Consider the following 20,571-nt stretch of genomic DNA (forward strand, 5'->3'; position numbering starts at 1 on the left):
ATCACCAATCTAGAGTAAGTCATTCTCAGTCACAGCTTAGTGGAAGACAAAGACATGGATCAGGTCAAGGATGGAAACATGGCAGTTATGGAAGTGCTGAATATGATTATGGGCAGTCTGGGTATGGACCCTCTGGGGGCAGCAGAACAAGCAGCCACAATTCTAGCCCTTTGAGGTCAACAGAGAGAGCTGCCAACAATCAAGTGTCTACACATGGACAATTAATTTCTGGTTATGACCATACAGGATCAAAAGCAACTGAAATAACAGAAAGACAAGGTTCAAGTCATGGACAATCAGTTGATTCCCATAATCAGTCTGCATCCAGTGTAACTAGAAGGCAGGGATCTAGTCATGGGCATTCAGTAGTAAGTCATGAACCATCAAGTGACACTCATGTTCAATCTGGAAGGTGGCAGTCAAGCAACCATTCTATATTCAGCCATGGGCAATCTATATCAGCTCATTGCCATTCAAAATCTGGTTCAACTCTTAGGCAGGGATCCCATAGTGGTAATAAAGGGAATTCCAAAGATTGGGGGAAACAGATTCATGAATCATCAGGATCTACTCATGGACAGTCGGAGTTCAATAATATAAGTATGCATGAATCCAGCCAGGAGCATTTGGGAGATACATCTTCTCATGAGCAGATAAGATCCAGCACAAGTTTAGTAAGACAAGGATCAAGTAATAGACAATCAGTAGACATCCAGGGTCAATCTGGATTCAGCACCAATGAAAGACAAGTATATAGCCATGACCAATCAAGTGACAGCTATGAGCAGTCAAGTGATAGCAGAAGCAGGAGGCAAGGGTTCATTTCTAGTCACTCTCTTAATAGACAAGACCCTACAGGAAGTGAAAAATATGGGTATAGACATTCATCAAGCAGTAAAACCATATGGAGTGGGGAAAAACAAAAGCAAGGGCCCACATCAAGTTTGTTAGGAAGCATCAGTATATATAGTCAGGATGTGGACAACATGCATACAAGAAACTCTGAGGCCAGAGGTTGCCATAAAAGGGAGAGAACAGAATCAGGTTCCTTTTACTTAGAAGGTAACACTCCACTCTATGAATATGTCCAAGAACAAAGGTATTATTACTTTGAATAATTTGAAACCAACAGAAAACAAACTAGCTCAAATAAGAACCCAAAAAAGAAATGAGACATACAACATGGAATTAAGATACATGATCTTTTCTTTTGGTAGGGGGGTATATAGCTGTCCTTTTATTTAATTGTAGCACTGCACTCTATTTCTTTTGTTTGGTGCAAGCTTTTTGTAAGGCTCCACAATCACTAAGCTCTTTGGTTAGAAAACAATGAATGGAAGAAGTAAATAGCATTTGGAACTATATTCAAAACTATATGACAAAGTCATTTGGGTGCTTTAGGATAAAATGAGCATTTTTTAAAAATTTCTCAGACTCAGATCATGGACTTTCCAGATTTTATTTTAATTGACCACTGACAAACCTATCCAGGGAGCTAAGAAACATGATTTTGGAGCCAAAATTTCTCCAATAATATTGTAACACACTCCATGTTCTGAACAAAGAATGTTATAGTAGGTGATGAGTCAGAATATTTGCATCTTTTGTGCCACCACTGGAACTAGATACTACTATTTTTGAATTTATTGTCATGATCTCCTATATTGCATAAAATTGTCAATAAATTTTACATCAAGGTAAGGTTTCTCTTCTCTTTTATCCTCACAAACACAAATACAGCTCCCTGTCCCGGGGACAGATGCACATTTCATTCTTCTGCCTCTGGGCACCCAGATGTAAGTGAAGCATCAAGACACCAACAACAAAGAGTCCAGAAAAGGTGAAACTCAACTACATCTAGTCCTCTCCTCAATCTAATCATTATCCAAAGCATTTATAGGAAGAGATGGTTTATACTGAGAAGTCAGATGTTTTAGTTAATCATGATCATTACAACAACCATTGTCAAACATGACTTGAGAAACCTAAACTCTGGAAATAAGAGGTATGCACCATAGACTCTCTCTGATAAATACACTAATTGAAATCCCTCCCCCATCAATGCAGGCTAATGGGAGTGGAGGCTAATGGAGTCCTGAAGTTTCCAAATGAAAAAAAAAAAAACAACAATAAAAAATATACTCTTGCCTAGGAGGAAAACAATACATACATTTATTATGAACAGCAAAATATGTAAAAAGGAATAGAAAAATATATACAAAAGATACTAACCTCAGTAGAAAGTTTACTATAAAATCTAAAGAAAATGTTCAGAATACTATAACTCATAAGGACTTTAAACATCATCCCCACAATTTACAGACTGAAAGAAAATAATCCAAGCAAGACTTATTTAATCTAACCAAAAAGAATGACAATGCCCTAAATCAGAATCTGGTATCCCATCATTCTCTCCTCCCCCAAAAAACTGAAGCTACTTTTCTTCCACCTCCACTTTTGAAATTCAAACTGAAGTGAAATTCATCAGTGGGTGTCCCTATTGGGGGCAGAAGTTATATGAAAAACAAAACATGGGCTCTGTTTTCTTATTATACTCAGAATATATTCTATCTAGTTTTTAATATTTTAAGCAAGATCATATAAATTTTGACCACCGTGCTATGTGGTCAACAGAACATTAGTCATATTAGTTTATTAGTGAAAGAAAATAAAATACTTAATGTACTATTAATGTACACAGAAAAAAAATAACTGAGTCTATGATAGTTAATCCTAAATAATAATCAATTCATACATTCACCATTCATTCACTAAGTAAATACTAATTATCAGAGCATCATTAGAAATTTAAATATTGGTGGGTGCCTGGGTGGCTCAGTCGGTTAAGCATCTGACTTCAGCTGAGGTCATGATCTCATGGTTTGTGAGTTCCAGCCCCGCATCAGGCTCTGTGCTAACAGGTCAGAGCCTGGAGCCTGCTTCTGATTCTGTGTCTCCCTCTCTCTCTGCCCCTCCCCTGCTTATGCTCTGCCTCCCTGTGTCTCTCAAAAATAAATAAACATTAAAAAATAAGAAGAAATTTAAATATTGGTAGAGGGAGCATAGAGGATGGAGTAATGGGAGGACCCTATGCTTACCTGTCCCTCAAGACAGCTAGACAAGTATCAAATTATTGTGATATAACACCCAAGAAATAGATCTGAGGACTGACAGACAGCTAGATAAATATCAAAGTATTGTGATATAACACCCAAGAAATAAATCTGAGGTCTGACAGAACAAACTGCAAACCAGAAGGAGAGAAGAGGTCATATCATGGAAGGTAGGAGGTGTGGAGATGTGATTTGGGGGAAAAAAGAGGGGAGGGGAGGGATCCCTGATCATGGAGAGGTGGGGAGGGAGGGAGGGAGGGAGAGAGACAGAGAGAGAGAGGCACACAGGGATCACACAAGGAAAACACTTCCCCGAAGCCATTGACTGGGAAAATGAGAGGGGCTGATTATCAAGAGTTTTTACAACCAGCGGAGCTCAAAGACTGGAATTATAGAAGTCTGCACTGTGGCTGGTGTGGAACTCAGTGGGCGCTGCAGTGTTCCTCTGGAGAAGGAGGGCAAAGGCCTGGGAGCAGACACTGCAATTTGAGGATACCCTGGGATGCACAGGAAAAGATGGATCACCCTTCTTGGAGTGCATCTGGGAGAGCTGATACTGTCTCTCAGGGAACAAAAGAGTCAGTGGGTAACATTGTATCCCCCACCCCTTAGTGTAGGTGGCAGACACACCTGCTGAGGGCAGCTAACCTGGATATAGGCTTTTGTTGCACTTTAATCTAAATTCCAAGCTCCTGCATGTTGATGCTACTGACCTTCTGAGACAAACCAGCACCAACCCCAGTGAGGTGAGATCCACCCCCAGGGGTTTACTGCAGGACCATACCATGCCAATTTCCTAAAGTCTGGAGTTTTGAAACTCAGCTGGCCTGCCTGGGATAAAACACAGGTGCACTGCACAGCTGGGTGGACACAGAGACACAGAAAGAGTGAGAGGAGAGATATGAGGGAGGCCTGGAACACACAAGGGGAGATTGTTTGCTCTTCTAGGAGGGCTTCCCAGACAGTGGCAAATGTGAACTCCCTTGTCTGGGGACGAGAGAGAGAGAGCTGGCACCATTGTTCTCCCCCACCCATCAGCATGGACTGACTTCAGTGAGCAACACATTGCCCACAGTGAAGGCCTGAGATGCTTAGACCAACCCCACCTCACAGAGCTCTGCAGGTGCTTCTTTTCTAGGGCAAGTGTGCCTGAGAACCAGAGCAATGGGCCCCTTCCCCAGAAGAACAGCACCCCCACCCCATGCACCAAGTCCACTGACCACAGACTGCCAAAAGGCTTCAGCTCTAGGGGAATAAGCACCAAGCCTCTTTTAACAAGCAGACAAAAGCACTCCTAGTTAAAACTTGCCACTTTCTGGAAAAGGTCCAGATAATCCCCATTTCAGGTAAGGAGAAACTCCCAGAGGACTGACCTGAGGGAAACACAGCAGCAAAGTGCAAACAGCATACACCAGAGACACATACTGAAGAACCAGTCCTTGGATACTATATGACATCTTCTGAATAAAGCCATTACTCTCAGAAGCAGGAAAAACAGCAGGCTTTCCTAACACAGAGAAGACTATAGAGACCTAGACAAAATGCCAAGATGGAAGTATTCATCCCAAAGGAAGTAACAAGAAAGGGTCACAACCAAGGATCTAACCACAACAGATATAAGTAATATGCCTGATTCAGAATTTGAAACAACGATCATAAGGATACCAGCAGGGCTTGAGAAAAGTATAGGAGACACAAGGGAGTACCTTACCATAGAGATAAAAGACTTAAAAACTAGTCAGGCTGAAATACAAACTGCTAAAACTGAGATGCAAAATGGACTGAAAATAATGACCACAAGGAAAGAAGAAGACAAATGAATAAGTGATAGAGAAGATAAAATTAAGGAAAATAATGAAGCTAAAAACAAGAGAAAAAGAAAAATATTGGGTCATGAAGGTAGACTCAGGGAACTCAGCCACTTCATAAAACATAGTAACATCTGTATTATAGGAAGAGCCCCAGAAGAAGAATAGAGGGGAAATGGGGTAGAATGTTTATTTGAGCTGAAAACTTCCCTACTCTGGGAAAGAAATCAGACATCCAAATCCAGGAGGCACAGAGAACTCCCATCAAAATCAACAAAAGCAGGCCAACAACAAATCATATCATAGTAAAAATTGCAAAATATAGAGATAAGGAAAAAAATCATAAATGTAGCAAGGGAAAAGAAATACCAAACTTACAAGGTAAGACAAACAAGGTTAGCAGCAGATCTCTCCAAAGAAACTTGGCAGGCCAGAAGGGAGTGGCATGATGTATTCAACAAGTTGAATGTGAAAAATATGCAGCCAAGAATACTCTATCCAGCAAGGCTACCATTCAGCACAGAAGGTGAGATAAAGAGTTTTCCAGATAAACAAAAGCTAGAGGAGTTCATTACCAGTATTTTCCAGATAAACAAACACTAAAGGAGTTCATTACCAGTAAATGAGCCCTGCAAGAAATACTAAAGAGGATTATTTGAATGGGAAGGAAAGGACCAAAAGTTACAGATTATAAAGGATTATAAAAAAATTATAAAAGATTATAGAAAATTTCCAGAAACAATGACAAAACATGTAGTAAAATAAAATGTCATTCAATAAAATAATATGTATCATTCATATCTATCAATAATCATTGTGATATAAATTGACAAAATGCTCCATTCAAAAGATATAGGGTGTTAGAATGGATTAAAACAAAAATAAAAACAAACAAACAAAAAACAAGAGCCATCTATATGCTGCATACAGGAGACTCATTTTATACCTAAAGACATCTGTAGATTGAAAGTCAGAGGATGAGAACCATTTATCCCGTTAGTGGACATCAAAACAAAACCAGAGTAGCCTTACTTATATCAGACAATAAGATTTTAAAACAAAGACTGTAATATGAGATGAAGAAGGGCACTATATCATAATAGAGAGGTCTATCCAACAAGATCTAACAATTATATATTTATGCCATCAACTTGGGAGCAACCAAATATAAAAAACAATAATAAACATAAGGAACTCATTGGTAATAATACAATAATAGAAGGGGACTTTAACACACCACTAAAAGCAATGGACAGATTATCTAAGCAGAAAATCAATAAATAAGGAAACAATGGCTTTGAATGACATATTGGACCAGGTGGACTTAAGAAATATACTCAAAACATTTCAACCTAAAGCAGTAGAATACACATTCTTTTCGAGTGCACATGGAACATTCTCCAGAACAGATCACATACTGGGTCACAAATCAGGCCTCAACAAATACAAAAATACTGAGGTCATACCATGCATATTTTTCAACCACAATGCTACAATTTGAAGTCAACCACATGAAAAACTTTTGAAAGGCAAGGACTACAAGGAGGTTAAAGAACATCCTACTAAAGAAGGAATTAGTTAACCAGGAAATTAAAGAAGAAATTTAAAAATACATGGAAACAAATAAAAATAGAAATATAATGATCCAAAACCTTTGGAATGCAGCAGAAGCAGTAATAAGCAGTAATAAGAAGGAAGCACATAGCAAAACAGGCCTATCTCAAGAAGCAAGAAAACTCTCAAAAACACAATCTAACATACATATAAAGGAGTTAGAAAAAGAACAAATGAAGCCTAAAGCCAGCAGAAGAAGGGAAATAATAAAGATTAGAGCAGAAATAAATGATATAAGAAAAAATATATCAATAAAATCTACAGCTAGTTCTTTGAAAGAATTAATAAAATTGATAAACCCCTAGCAAAACTTATCAAAAAGAGAAAGGACCCAAATAAATAAAATCACAAATGCGAAAGATCATAACCAACACCACAGAAATACAAACAATTATAAGAGGATATTATGAAAATTACATGCCAACGAATTGGACAGTCTGAAATAAATGGATAAATTCCTAAAAACATTAACTACGAAATCTGACACAGGAACAAATAGAAAATATGGAATGACTGATAACTAGCAAACAAATTGAATAAGTAATCAAAATTCTCCCAAAAAATAAAAGTCCAGTGCCAGATGGCTTCCCAGGGGAATTCTATCAGACATTTAAAGATACCTATTCTTCTCAAACTGTTCCAAAAAACAGAAATGGAAGGAAAACTTCCAAAGTCATTCTCTGAAGCTAGCATCACCTTGATTCCAAAACCAGACAAACATCCCACTAAAAAAGAGAATTACAGGCCAATATCCCTGATGAACATGGATGTAAAAATTCTCAACAAAATACTAGCAAAATGATCCCAAAGTGCATTAAAAGAAATTCACCACAAGCAAGCGGGATTTATTCTGGGGCTGCAAGGATGGTTCAATATTCACAAATTAATGTGTTATACCACATTAATGTAAGGATCAGAACTATATGATCCTCTCAATAGACGCAGAAAAAGCATTTGACAAAGTCCATTTGACAGCATCCAATTCTGGTTAAAAATAAAAAATTAAAAAAATTTAAAAACCTCAACAAAGTAGGGATAGATGGAATTTACCTCAACATCATAAAGCCCATATATGAAAGACCCATAGCTAATATCATCCTCAATGGGGGAAAACTGAAAGCTTTTCCTCTACAGTGAAGAACAAGACAGGGATGTCCACTCTCACCATTATTACTTTAGTACTAGAAGACTTAGGAGAGTTAAGATGGCGGAGGAGCAGGGAGACCCTAAGCTTGTCCCATCCCTCCAACACTACTAAATAGTAATCAAATCATTCTGAACAGGCAAGAAATCAATTACAGGTCTGAGAGAACAAAACCGCAAGTCTGCAAGTAAAAAAGTGACCACCTTCCGGAAAACAGGAGGTGCAGACATATGATTTGGGGGAGACAAAGCTGTGGTTACAGCAGCAGAAAGGGAACCTGTTTATGGAAGCTACCGCAGAGTATTATAAGCAGCAGATAGCAAAATCTGAACTTTTAGCAGTCTACTATAGTGGGAGATGTGCCTGGCTCAAAGGTGCTTAGGTGGCAAAGTGGGGAGGAATCCCAGGAATGACATCATGGTCTGAGGATCCCCTGGGTTGAAAGAAGGATGGGTGGTGCCAATGTGCTACACTGTTTCAGGCATAGGGGAAGGTTACTGGGACTGAAGGTAGCAAGCAGGGGTTCCGGCTTTCTGCTATGTTTTGACATAAATTCTGAACAGCTGTGAGGTCATGGGATCACTTTCCTCGGCAAAAGGCACAGTGAGACCCTCCCCCAGAGGAACAGAGTGCATCTCTGGAGTGGAAGTCCCTAAAATTTGGAGTTTTGAAACTCAGTCACGTGCCTGAGATTAAAAACCTTGGATATAGGCAATGTGAACACAGGGTTCTGATGGAAACTGGGGACAAAAGAGGGGTTATTGATTGCTCTTCTGCGAGGGTTCCCTGAAGAGAGGGGAACACAATCTTTATGCTCTGGGGCTAGAGAGAAGGGCTCTACTATATTCATCCAACCAATCAGCAGTGAAAGCAACACAGCACCACCTACTGGAAGCCAGATCCGCCTACACTAAGCCCCAACACCTGCGACGGAAGATGCATTTCCCCTGAAAGAAGTCAGCCCGAGAATAAATACAGCAGGCCCTTTCCCCAGAAAGGACTTGCTTGAACCTAGTCTACTGACCAAAGAGTGATACAAAGGTTCAGCTCTAGCAGAAACAGGATCTAATTTCATGTTTATTTTTCTCTTTATTTTTTTTAATTTTCACTTATTTTCTTTGTTAAAATTTTTATTACATATATATATATATATATATATATATATATATTACATTTTTTCAATGCTTATTTTGGAGAGAGAGAGGTATGTATTTTTTTTAACTTAAAAACTTTTTTGTTTGTTCATTTTCATTTTATTTTATTTTACATTATTTTTATTTTTGGATATAGATTTTTTTTAACAAGCAGACCAAAACACGCCCAGGACCTAGCTTGGTTTTTTTGTTTGTTTCATTTTTGGTTTTTTTTTTAGGGAGGTTTTTTGGTTTTGCTCTTTGTTACTTGTTTTTTCTTTTCTTTTCTGGACAAAATGACAAGGAGAAGAGGAAATAGGACTCACAGCCAGGGATTTAATCAATACAAATATAAGTAAGATGTCTGAACTAGAATTTAAAATAACAACTATAAAGTGGTGCCTGGGTGGCTCAATCGGTTCAGCAGTGGACTTCAGCTCAGGTCATGATCTCACGGTTTGTGAGTTCAAGCCCCACGTTAGGCTCTATGCTGACAGCTCAGAGCCTAGAGCCTGCTTCAGATTCTGTGTCTCCCTCTCTCCATGTCCCTCCCCTGCTCACACTCTGTTTCTCTCTCTCTCAAAAATAAACATTAAAAAAATTTTAAATAACAATTATAAGGATACTAGCTGGCCTTGACAGAGGCAGTGAAGATAAAAGAGAATCCCTTTCGATGTCCACTCTTGCCACTGCTATTCAACATAGTACTGGAAGTCTTAGCCTCTGCAATCAGAAACACAAAGAAATAAAAGGCATCCAAATCAGCCAGGAGGAGGTCAAACTTTCACTCTTCACAGATGACATGACACTGTATATGGAAAACCCAAAAGATTCCACCAAAAAAACTGTCAGAATTAATTCATGAATTTAGCAAAGTTTCAGGATATAAAATCAACACAGAGAAATCGGTTGCGTTCCTATACACCAACAATGAAGTGACAGAAAGAGAAATCAAGGAATCAATCCCATTTACAGTTGCACCAAAAACCATAAAATACCTAGGAATAAATCTAACCAAAGAGGTGAAAAATCTATACACTGAAAACTATAGAAAGTTTATGAAAGAAATTGAAGAAGACACAAAGAAATGGAAAAAGATTCCATGCTCCTGGATAGGAAGAACAAATATTGTTAAAACGTCGATACTACCCAAAGCAATCTACATATTCAGTGCAATCCCTATCAAAATAACACCAGCATAACACTCTCCAGTTCCATCCACATTGCTACAAAAGGCCATGAGACTCTTAAAAACTGAGAATTGAGGGTTGATGGGGGGTGAGAGGGAAAGGAGTGTGGGTGATGGGTATTGAGGAGGGCACCTTTTGGGATGAGCACTGGGTGTTGTATGGAAACCAATTTGAAAATAAATTTCATTAAAAAAAAAAAAACAAAATAGCACCAGCATTCTTCACAGAGCTAGAACAAATAATCCTAAAATTTGTATAGAACCAGAAAAGAGCCCGAATAGCCAAAGCAATCTTGAAAAAGAAAACCACAGCAGGAGGCATCACAATCCCAGACTTCAAGCTATACTACAAAGCTGTAATCATCAAGGCAGTATGGTACTGGCACAAGAACAGACATTCAGATCAATGGAACAGAATAGAGAACCCAGAAATGGACCCACAAACATATGGCCAACTAATCTTTGACAAAGCAGGAAAGAATATCCAATGGAATAAAGACAGTCTCTTCAGCAAGTGGTGCTGGGAAAACTGGACAGCAACATGCACAAGAATGAACCTGGGTCACTTTCTTACACCATACACAAAAATAAACTCAAAATGGATGAAAGACCTCAATGTAAGACAGGAATCCATCAATATCCTCGAGGAGAAAGCAGACAAAAACCTCTTTGATCTTGGATGCAGCAAATTCTTACTCAACCCATCTCTGGAGGCAAGGAAAACAAAAGCAAAAATGAACTACTGGGACCTCATCAAAATAAAAAGCTTCTGCACAGCGAAGGAAACAATCAGCAAAACTAAAAGGCAACCAATAGAATGGGAGAAGATATTTGCAAATGACGTATCAGATACAGAGTTAGTATCCAAAATCTATAAAGAACTTATCAAACTCAACACGCAAAAAACAAATAATCCAGTGAAGAAATAGGAAAAAGACATGAAGAGACACTTCTCCATGGAAGACATCCAGAGGGCCAACCGACACATGAAAAAATGCCCAACAAAACTCATCATCAGGGAAATACAAATCAAAACCACAATGAGATACCACCTTACACCTGTCAGAATGGCTAACATTAACAACTCAGGCAACAACAGATGTTGGTGAGGATGCGGAGAAAGAGGATCTCTTTCGCATTGTTGGTGGGAATGCAAACTGGTGCAGCCACTCTGGAAAACAGTATGGAGGTTCCTCAAAAAAGTAAAAATAGAACTACCCTACGACCCAGCAATTGCACTACTAGGCATTTATTCAAGGGATACAGGTGTGCTGTTTTGAAGGGACACATGCACCCCAATGTTTATAGCAGCACTATCAACAATAGCCAAAGTATGGAAAGAGCCCAAATGTCCATCAATGGATGAATGGATAAAGAAGATGTGGTATATATACAACAGAGTATTACTCGGCAATCAAAAAGAATGAAATCTTGCCATTTGCAACTATGTGGATGGAACTGGAGGGTATTATGCTAAGTGAAATTAGTCAGAGAAAGACAAAAACCACATGACTTCACTCATGTGAGGACTTTAGGAGACAAAACAGTGAACATAAGGGGAGGGAAACAAAAATAATGTAAAAACAGGGAGGGGGACAAAACAGAAGAGACTCATAAATATGGAGAACAAACTGAGGGTTACTGGAGGGGTTGTGGGAGGGGGGGATGGGCTAAATGGGTAAGGGGCACTAAGGAATATACTCCTGAAATCATTGTTGCACTATATGCTAACTAATTTGGATGTAAATTTAAAAAAAAACACACAAAAAATTAAAATTAAAAAAAATAAAAAATAAAGAGAATCCCTTTCTGCAGAGATAAAAGAACTGAAATCTATTCAGGTCAAAATTAAAAATGCTATATCCAAGATGCAAACCCGAAAGGATGCCATGACAGCGAGGATAGATGAGCCAGAGGGGCAAATTAGTGACAGAGAATATGAAATTATGGAAAACAATGAAGCTGAAAAGAAGAGGGAAACAAAATTCAAGGATCACAAAGGCAGACTTAAGGAACTCATAGGAATCTCAGAAAATAAGAGAAAATAAAGGGCAGAAGGCTTATTCAAACAAACTATAGCTGAAAACTTCCCTAATCTGAGGAAGGATCAGACATCAAAATTGAAGCACAGAGTACTCCCATTAAATTCTTCAAAAGCTGACCATTGCCAGGACATATCATAGTCAAATTCACAAAATACATAGGTAAGGAAAGAATCCTGAAATCAGCAAGGCAAAAAAGCCCTTAACCTACAAGGGAAGACAGATCAGGTTCACAGCAGATCCGTCCACAGAAACTTGGCAGGCCAGAAAGGAGTGGCAGGATGTATTCAATGTTCTGAATAGGAAAAATATGCAGCCAAGAATTCTTCGTCTAGCAAGGCTGACGTTCAGAATAGAAGAGACAAAGGGTTTCCCAGACAAACAAAAACTAAAGGAGTTTGTGACCATTAAATCAGCCTTGAAAGAAATTTTAAGGGGAGACTCTTCAAGTGGAGAGAAAAAAAAAAAAAAAACCAAAGCAGCAAAGACTAGAAAGAACCAGAAAACATCATCAGAAACACCAAATCTACAGGTAACACAATGGCACTAGATTCATATCTTTCAATAATCACTCTGCATGTAAATAGACTAAATGCTCCAATCAAAAGACACAGGGTGTCAGAATGGATTAAAAAAAACCAAGTTCTATCTGTATGCTGCCTATGAGAAACTAAATTTAGACCTAAGGACGCCTGCAGACTGAAAGTGAGGGAATGGAGAACCATCTGGCTTAATGGGCACCAAAAGAAAGCTGGAATATGGCCAACTAATCTTTGACAAAGCAGAAAAGAGCATCCAATGGAAAAAAGACAGTCTCTTTAGCAAATGGTGTTGGGAGAACTGGACAGTAACATGCAGTAGAATGAAATTAGACCACTTTCTTACACCATTGACAAAAACAAACTCAAAATGGATGAAAGACCTAAATGTGAGACAGGAAACCATCAAAACCCTAGAGGAGAAAGCAGGCAACCACCTCTTTGACCTGAGCTGCAGCAATTTCTTACTCGACACATCTCCAAAGGCAAGGGAATTAAAAGCAAAAATGAACTATTTGGACCTCATCAAGAGGAAAAGTTTCTGCACTGCAAAGGAAACAATCAAGAAAACTAAAAGGCAACTGACAGAATAGGAAAAGATATTTGCAAATTACATATCAGATAAAGGGCTAGTATCTGAAATATATAAAGAATTTACCAAACTCAACACCCAAAAACCAAATAATCCAGTGAAGAAATGGACAGAAGACATGAATAGACACTTTTCCAAAAAAGATATCCAGATGGCCAACAGACACATAAAAAGATGCTCAACGTCACTCATCAGGGAAATACAAATCAAAGTTATAGGGAGATACCACCTCACACCAGTCAGAGTGGCTAAAATGAACAAAGCAGGAAACTACAGAGGCTGGCAAGGGTGTGGAGAAATGGGAACCCTTTTGTACTGTTTGTGGGAATGCAAATTGATGCAGTCATTCTGGAAAACAGTGTGGATTTTCCTCAAAAAAATAAAAATAGACCTACCCTATGACCCAGCAATAGCACTACTAGGCATTTACCCAAGGGATACAGGAATGCTGATGCATAGGGGCACATGTACACCAATGTTTATAGAAGCGCTTTCAACAATAGCCAAATTATGGAAAGAGACTAAATGTCCATCAACTGATGAATGGATAAAGAAGATGTGGTTTATATATACAATAGAATACTACTTGTCAATCAGAAAGAATGAAATCATGCCATTTGCAGCAATGTGGATGGAACTGGAAGGTATTATGCTGAGTGAAATAAGTCAGTCAGAGAGGGACAGATATCATAAGTTTTCACTCATATGTGGATCTTGAGAAACTTAACAGAAGTCCATGGGGGAAAGGCAGGGGGGAAAAAAACAGTTACAAACAGAGAGGGAGGGAGGCAAACCACAAGAGACTCTTAAATATAGAGAACATACTGAGGGTGGATGGGGGCAGTGGGACACAGGAGAAAATGGGTGATGGGCACTGAGGAGAGCACTTGTTAGGATAAGCACTGGGTGTTGTATGTAAGCCAATTTGACAATAAATTATATTTAAAAAAAAGAAAACTGGAGTAACCATACTTCTATCAGACAAACTAGATTTTAAAAGAAAGACTGCAACAAGAGATGAAGAGGGGTATTATATCATAATTAAGGGGTCTATCCATCAAGAAGATCTAACTATTGTAAATATTTATGCCCCCAACTTAGAACACCCAAATATAAAAATCAATGAATAACAACCATAAAGAAACTCATTGATAATGATACAATAAGGGAGATTAACATTCCTCTTATAGCAATGGACACATCATCTAAGCAGAAAATCAACAAGGAAACAATGGCTTTGAATGACACACTGGACCAGATGAACTTAACAGATATATTCAGAACATTGCATCCTAAAGCAGTAGAATACACATTCTTTTTGAGTACACATGGAACATGCTCCAGAAAAGACCACTTATTGGGACACATCTGTCCTCAACAAGTACAAAAAGATCAAGGTCATACTATGCATATTTTCAGATCACAACTCTATGAAACTTGAAGTCAACCACAGAAAACAATTTGGAAAGCCCTCAAAAACATGAAGGTTAAAGAACATCCTACTAAAGAATGAATGGGTTACCAGGAAATTAAAGAAGAAATTTTAAAAATGAATGAAATCCAATAAACATGAAAACAAGACAGCACCAACCCTTTGGGATGCTGCAAAAGCAGTCCTAGAGGGAAATATATTGAAATTCAGGCCTATCTCAAGAAGCAAAAAAGGTCCCAAATACACAACCTAACCTTACACCTTAAGGAGCTAGAAAAGGAACAGCAAATAAAGCCTAAAACCAGCAGAAGGGAAATAATAAAGATTAGAGCAGAAATAAATGGTATGGAAACAAACAAAAAAAAACAGTAGAACAAATCATGAAACTTAAATGAACAAAATTGATAAACCCCTAGCCAGACTTCTCAAAAAGAAGAGAGGACCCAAAGTATGAATGAGAGGGAAGATCACAACCAATACCATAGAAATACAAACATTTATAAGAGACTACTATGAAAATTTACATGCCAACAAACTGGGCAATCTGGGAGAAATGGACAAATTCCTAGAAACTCACAAACTCCCAAAACTGAAACAGAAGGAAATAGAAAATCTTAACAGACTCATAACCAGCAAGGAAATGGAATCAGTAATCAAAAACCTCTCAGCAAACAAGGCATCCTAGACCAGATGGTTTCCCATGTTCTACCAGACATTTAAAGAAGAGTGGAGGTTCCTCAAAAAATTAAAAATAGATCTACCCTATGACCCAGCAATAGGACTGCTAGGAATTTATCCTAGGGATACAGGAGTGCTGATACATAGGGGCACTTGTACTCCAATGTTTATAGCAGCACTTTCAACAGTAGCCAAATTATGGAAAGAGCCTAAATGTCCATCAACTGATGAATGGATAAAGAAATTGTGGTTTATATACACAATGGAATACTACGTGGCAATGAGAAAGAATGAATATGGCCTTTCATAGCAACATGGATGGAACTGGAGAGTGTTATGCTAAGTGAAATAAGTCATAGAGAGAAAGACAGATACCATATGTTTTCACTCTTATGTGGATCCTGAGACACTTGGTGGAGGACCATGGGGGAGGGGAAGGAAAAAAAAAAGGAAAGGTTAGAGAGGGAGGGAGCCAAAACATAAGAGACTCTTAAGAACTGAGATCAAACTGAGGGTTGATGGGGGGGTGGGAAGGAGGTGGGGGGTGATGGGTATTGGGGAGGGGACCTGTTGGAATGAGCACTGGGTGTTGTATGGAAACCAATTTGGCAATAAATTTCATATTTAAAAAAATAAAATAAAATAAAAAGCCAAAAAAAAGAAATAATAATAATAATAATAATAATAATAATAATAATAATAATAAAGAGTTAATACCTATTCTTCTCAAACTGTTCCAAAAAGTAGAAATGGAAGGAAAACTTCCGAACTCATTCTCTGAGGCCAGCATTACCCTGATTCCAAAACCAAAGATCCCACTAAAGAAGACAATTACAGGCCAATATCCCTGATGAAAATGGATGCAAAACTTCTTAACAAAATACTAGCAAATCGAATTCAACAGTACATTTAAAAAATTATTCACCATGATCAAGTGGGATTTATTCCTGGGCTGCAGGGATAGTTCAATATTCAGAAATCAATCAATGTGATACACCACATTAATAAAAGAAAGGATAAGAACCATATGATCCTCCCAATAGATACAGAAAAAGGATTTGACAAAATACAGCATCGATTCTTGATAAAAACCTTCAACAAAGTAGGGATGGAAGGAACATACCTCAACATCATAAAGGCCATATATCAAAGACCCATAGCTAATATCATTCTCAATGGGAAAAAACTGAGAGTTTTTCCTCCATGGTTAGGAACAAGACAGGGATGTGCACTCTCACCATTGCTACTTAACATAGTACTGGAAGTCGTAGCCTCAGCAATCAGACAACAAAAAGAAATAAAAGGCATCCAAATTGGCAAGAAAGAAGTCAAACTTTCACCATTTGCAAATGACATTTGTGCACTCACTGCCATTTTTGACCGACATCCACAGAAATGAATCAGGCAATGCCTTGGCCTCTCCATCCATGGAAGCCCTTTCCTGCCTATCCACCCCAGGCATTCAGACCTGTCACTGCCAGTAGCCTCTGTGCTCTGTGGTTTTCCTCCCTCCCGCCCTATTCATCCCCTCTCTGATTCTGCAAGTCAGAGATTTCTCTCTCCCCCAGCCAGCCCCAGCAGCAGCAGCCAGTCATATCCATTGTTTTGCTCTGGTGCAGTATACCACCGGCCAATTCCCCTGGAGGTTGCTATCCGCCCCAGCCACATACTGCTTCTGCTCTGTGCATGTGCAGAGGTGCAAGGCAAGAAAGGTTTTCTATGTAGAAAACCCAAAAGAGTCCACCAAAAAATTGCTAGAACACATGAATTCAGCAAGGGTGTAGGATATAAAATCAATGTGCAAAAATCTGCTGCATTTCTATACACCAATAACGAAGCAACAAAAAAAGAAATCAAGGAATCAATTCTACTTGCAAATGCGCCAAAAACAATAAGGTATCTTTGAATAAATCTAACTAAAGAGGTAAAATATCTGTACTCTGAAAAGTATAGAACACTCATGAAACAAATTGAAGAGGACACAAAGAAATGGAAAAGCATTCCATGTTCATGGATTGGAAAACAAACATTGTTAAAATGTTATACTACCCAAAGCAAACTATATATTTAATGCAATCCCTATCAAAATACAACAACAGCATTTTTCACAGAGAAAAACAAGCAATCTTAAAATTTGTATGGAATTACAAAAGATTCCAAATAACCAAAGCAGTCCTGAAAAAGAAAAGCAATGCTGGAGGCATCATGATTCCAGACTTCAAGCTATATTACAAAGTTGTAGTCATCAAGACAGTATGGTACTGACACAAACACAGACACACAGATCAAGGGAACAGAACAGAAAACCCAGAAATGGACACACAACTATATAGTCAACCCATGTTTGACAAAGCAGGCAAGAATATCCAATGGAAAAAAGTCTCTTATGTGGATCCTGAGAAACTTAACAGGAACCCATGGGGGAGGGGAAGAAAAAAAAAAAAAAAAGGACGTTAGAGTGGGAGAGAGCCAAAGCATAAGAGACTGTTAAAAACTGAGAACAAACTGAGGGTTGATGGGGGGTGGGAGGGAGGGGCGGGTGGGTGATGGGTATTGAGGAGGGCACCTTTTGGGATGAGCACTGGGTGTTGTATGGAAACCAATTTGTCAATAAACTTCATATAAAAAAAAAAAGTCTCTTCAACAAATGGTGTTTGGAAAACTGGACAGCAACAAGTAAAAGAATTAAACTGGACCATCTCTTATACCATACACAAAAATAAATCAAAAATGGATGAAAGACCTAAATGTGAGATAGGAAGCCATCACAATCCTGGAGGAAAACACAGGCAGCAACCTCTATGACCTCGGCCAGAGCAACTTACTAGATATGTCACCGAAGGCAAGGGAAACAAAAGCAAACATGAAGTATTGGTACTTCCTCAAGATAAAAAGGCTACACAGTGAATGAAACAATCAACAAAACTAAAAGGGCAGCATATGGAATAGGATAAGATATTTGCAAATGACATATCTGAGAAAGGGTTAGTATGCAAAATTAAAGAACTCATCAAACTCAACACCCAAAAATCAAATAATCCAGTTAAGAAATGGGTAAAAGACATGAATAGACACTTTCCAAAGAAGACATCCAGATGGCTAACAGATACATGAAAAGGTGCTCAACATCATTCATCATCAGGGGAATACAACCCCTGTCAGAAGGGGTTCACTTCACACCTGTCAGAAGGGCTAAAATTAGCAACATGAGAAACAATGGGTGTTGGCAAGGAGGCAGATAAAAAGGACCTCTCTTATACTGTTGGTGGGAATACAAACCGGTGCAGCACTCTGGAAAACAGTATGGAGGTTCCTCAAAAAACTAAAAATAGAACTACCCTACAACCCAGCATTTCACTATTAAGAATATACACAAAGAATAAAAAATATAGAAGAGTACATGCATCCCAATGTTTATAGCAGCATTATCAACAATAGCCAAACTAGAGAGAGCCCAAATGTTCATCAATTGATGAATGGATAAAGATGAATGGATATGTATAATTCCATGTATAATATAATGTAATATTACTCAGCTGTCAAAAAGGATTAAATCTTCCCATTTCCAATGATGTCAATGGAGTTAGAATGTATTATGCTAAGTGAAAGAAGTCAGAGAAAGACAAACACCATAAGATTTCACTCATGTGGAATTTAAGAAATAAAACATATGGGAGGGGGCAAAAAGGAGAGAGGGGTACAAACCACAAGAGACTCTTAAAATAGAGAACAAACTGAGGGTTGATGGAGGGAGGTAGATGGGAGATGGGCCAGATAGGTGACGTGTATTTAGGGAGGGCACTTGCTGTAATGAGTACTGGGTGTTGTATGTAAGTGATGAATCACTGAATTCTACTCCTGAAACTGATATTGTCCTGTATGTTAGCTAACAAAATTTGAATTAAAACAACAACAATAACAACAACAACAACAACAAAAATAGAACTACCCTATGACCCAGCACCTGCACTAGTAGGGATTTACCTAAAGGATACAAAAATAGTGATTCAAAGGGACACATGCACCCCAATTTTTATAGCAGCACTATCAACAATACCAAATTATGGAAAGAGCCCAAATGTCCATCAACTGATGAATGAGTAAAGAAGTTGTGGTATATATGTGTAATGAAATATTACTCAGCCATCAAAAAGAATGAAATCTTGCCATTTGCAATGATGTGGATGGAGCTAGAGTGTATTATGCTAAGAGAAATAAGTCAGAGAAAGACAAATACCATATGATTTCACTCATAGTGGAATTTAAGAAACAAAACAGATGAACATAGGGGAAGGAAAAACCAGAGGGAAACAAACCATAAGAGACTCTTAACAATAGAGAACAAACTGAGGGTTGATGGAGGGGAGGTGGGCAGGGGATGGGTTAAATGGGTGATGGGTATTAAGAAGGGCACTTGTTGTGATGCTCACTAGGTGTTAATATGTAATGAATCACTAAAATCTACTCCTGAAACTAATATTACATTATGTGTTAACTCGCATTTAAATAAAAACTTGTAGGGGCACCTGGGTGGCTCAGTCAGTAAAGTGTCCGACTTCAGCTCAGGTCATGATCTCACAGTTCGTGAGTTCGACTCTTGAATTAGGCTCTGTGCTGACAGCCCAGAGCCTGGAGCCTGCTTCAGATTCTGTGTCTCCCTCTCTCTCTGCCCCTCCCCCACTCACACTCTGTGTGTGTCTCTCTCTCTCAAGAATAAATAAAAAACATTAAAAAATTTAAAAATTTTTAAATAAAAACTTGTAACAAAAAAATGAAGGAAAAAAAGAAATTTAAATATTATGTTTAATGTCATCCAAACAATTTCTATTGTAGGTGAAATATATGACAGAGAGATTAACCTGTCTATATCATGCAGCTAATGAGAAGTGCTGCTATCACCAGGGTATACATTTCTGATTCTCAAGCCTCTTTCTACTCTGCTAGGGGTTCTGTCCATACATCTGTAATGTTACATTCTTTAATCTCTGAGTATAAATTTAGGAGTGTCTGAAATTTTACCAGTCTTCTGAATCAATTTAATTTGCCGCTACTGTATGTGTTTCTGTGTATATATGTGTATGTATAAATATATAGATCAAATATTTACAAATGATTCCTATAATTCTTTGACTGCATTCATTTGAAGTTTATATGTAATGCAAAAAAATTTATATTCCAGATCACTAAAACATTCAATAATTTGTTTTAATCCAATTGAAGGCAGTTGTACCTTATAAGTTACACCAAAAGTATTCCAAAACAAGGGGGGGACTTTGAGTGGCCAAAT

General features: G+C 38.2%; 1 protein-coding gene across 1 annotated transcript in view; it reads left to right on the plus strand.

Annotated features, from left to right (window-relative positions):
- The window catches only part of FLG2 (filaggrin 2), a 67,251-nt gene that overhangs the window by 10,108 nt on the left and 36,572 nt on the right, over positions 1 to 20,571 (plus strand). The gene's annotated exons all lie outside the window — the stretch shown is intronic.

Source organism: Lynx rufus, unplaced genomic scaffold, assembly GCF_022079265.1.
Source record: "Lynx rufus isolate CCGP_SWC_20201006 ecotype Redwood Valley unplaced genomic scaffold, mLynRuf1.p SCAF_2, whole genome shotgun sequence".
NCBI lineage: Eukaryota > Metazoa > Chordata > Mammalia > Carnivora > Felidae > Lynx > Lynx rufus.